This window comes from Ranitomeya variabilis, chromosome 2, assembly GCF_051348905.1.
Source record: "Ranitomeya variabilis isolate aRanVar5 chromosome 2, aRanVar5.hap1, whole genome shotgun sequence".
Taxonomy (NCBI): domain Eukaryota; kingdom Metazoa; phylum Chordata; class Amphibia; order Anura; family Dendrobatidae; genus Ranitomeya; species Ranitomeya variabilis.
The window spans coordinates 895,743,488-895,746,329 of NC_135233.1; positions in this window are offsets into that span (position 1 = coordinate 895,743,488).

Consider the following 2,842-nt stretch of genomic DNA (forward strand, 5'->3'; position numbering starts at 1 on the left):
AATTTCGCTCCGCAGGCGAAAACTTCCTAGAGAGAAAGGCGCAAGGTCTCATAACAGAGCAACCAGGGCCTCTCTGCGACAAAACGGCCCCTGCTCCAATCTCTGAAGCATCCACCTCAACTTGAAAGGGAAGCGAGACATCAGGCTGGCACAAAACAGGCGCCGAAGTAAACCGACGTTTCAACTCCTGGAAAGCCTCCACGGCAGCAGGAGCCCAATTAACCACATCGGAGCCCTTCTTGGTCATATCCGTCAAAGGTTTCACAATGCTAGAAAAGTTAGCGATAAAACGACGGTAGAAGTTAGCGAAACCCAAGAACTTCTGAAGACTCTTAACTGACGAGGGCTGAGTCCAATCAAGAATAGCTCGGACCTTGACTGGGTCCATCTCCACAGCAGAAGGGGAAAAAATGAACCCCAAAAAGGGAACCTTCTGTACACCAAAAAGACACTTTGAGCCCTTGACAAACAAAGAATTTTCACGCAAAATTTTAAAGACCATCCTGACCTGCTCCACATGCGAGTCCCAATTATCAGAAAAAACCAGAATATCATCCAGATAAACGATCAGAAATTTATCCAGATAGTTCCGGAAAATGTCATGCATAAAGGACTGAAAAACTGAAGGGGCATTAGAGAGCCCAAAAGGCATCACCAAGTACTCAAAATGACCTTCGGGCGTATTGAATGCGGTTTTCCATTCATCCCCTTGCTTAATGCGCACAAGGTTGTACGCACCACGAAGGTCTATCTTGGTAAACCACTTGGCACCTTTAATCCGGGCAAACAAGTCAGACAACAGCGGCAAAGGATACTGAAATTTGACAGTGATCTTATTTAAAAGCCGATAGTCAATACAAGGCCTCAAAGATCCGTCCTTTTTAGCCACAAAAAAGAATCCCGCACCAAGAGGGGAAGAAGACGGACGGATGTGTCCTTTCTCCAGAGACTCCTTGATATATGAACGCATAGCGGTATGTTCAGGTATCGACAGATTAAACAGTCTTCCCTTAGGAAATTTACTGCCTGGAATCAAATCTATTGCACAGTCACATTCCCTATGAGGAGGCAATGCACTGGACCTGGACTCGCTAAAGACATCCTGATAATCAGACAAGTACTCCGGAACTTCCGAAGGCGTAGAAGAAGCAATAGACACAGGCAGGGAATCCTCATGAATACCACGACAGCCCCAACTAGACACTGACATAGCCTTCCAGTCAAGGACTGGATTATGGGTCTGTAACCATGGCAGCCCCAAAACAACCAAATCATGCATTTTATGTAGAACGAGAAAACGTATCACCTCGCGGTGTTCAGGAGTCATGCACATGGTAACCTGTGTCCAATACTGCGGCTTATTTTCTGCCAATGGCGTAGCATCAATACCACTAAGAGGAATAGGATTTACTAATGGTTCAAGAATAAAACCACAGCGCTTAGCAAATGAGAGATCCATAAGACTCAGGGCAGCACCTGAATCTACAAACGCCATGACAGGATAAGATGACAGTGAGCAAATCAAAGTTACAGACAGAATAAACTTAGGATGCAAATTACCAACGGTGACAGGACTAACAACCTTAGATATACGTTTAGAGCATGCTGAGATAACATGTGTAGAATCACCACAGTAGTAGCACAAGCCATTCCGGCGTCTATGAATTTTCCTCTCATTTCTAGTCAGGATTCTATCACATTGCATCAAATCAGGTGTCCGTTCAGACAACACCATGAGGGAATTTGCGGTTTTTCTATCACATTGCATCACATCAGGTGTCTGTTCAGACAACAACATGAGGGAATTTGCGGTTTTGCGCTCCCGCAACCGCCGGTCAATTTGAATAGCCAGGGACATGGTATCATTCAGACCTGTGGGAATGGGAAAACCCACCATAACATTCTTAATGGCCTCAGAAAGGCCATTTCTAAAATTAGCGGCCAGTGCACACTCGTTCCAATGTGTCAGCACGGACCATTTCCGAAATTTTTGGCAATACACCTCAGCCTCGTCCTGGCCCTGAGACATAGCCAGCAAGGCTTTCTCTGCCTGAATCTCAAGATTGGGTTCCTCATAAAGTAAACCGAGCGCCAGAAAAAACGCATCAATATCAGCCAATGCCGGATCTCCTGGCGCCAACGAAAAAGCCCAATCCTGAGGGTCACCCCGTAAGAATGAAATAACAATTTTTACTTGTTGAGCAGAGTCTCCAGACGAACAAGGTTTCAGGGACAAAAATAATTTACAATTATTCCTGAAATTCCTAAACTTAAATCGGTCTCCTGAAAACAGTTCAGGAATCGGAATCTTGGGTTCAGACCTAGGATTTCTGGTAACATAATCTTGTATACCCTGCACACGAGCGGCAAGCTGGTCCACACTTGTAATCAAGGTCTGGACATTCATGTCTGCAGCAAGCTTAAGCCACTCTGAGGTAAAGGGGAAAAGAAAAAAAAAAAATGAGAGAGGGAAAAAAAAAACTCAAAATTTTCTTTCTTATAATCCCACTTCTGCAATGCATTAAACATTTAATACTGGCCTGGCATACTGTTATGACCCCAGTGGACAGGGTCTCAGAGGAACGTGTAAGTCTGCAAGATACAAAAATCCAGCTCATAGGGCTGTGGTAACTGGGTTGACCAAATAGCTACTCCTAACGCCAACACTAGAAGTAGCCGGGGATCATGCCTACGGTGATCGCTAGATGACTCGCGCCAGCCGGAGAATCTAACTACCCCTAGGAGAAGAAAACAAAGACCTCTCTTGCCTCCAGAGAAAGGGACCCCAAAGCAAGATACAAGCCCCCCACAAATAATAACGGTGAGGTAAGAGGAAATGACA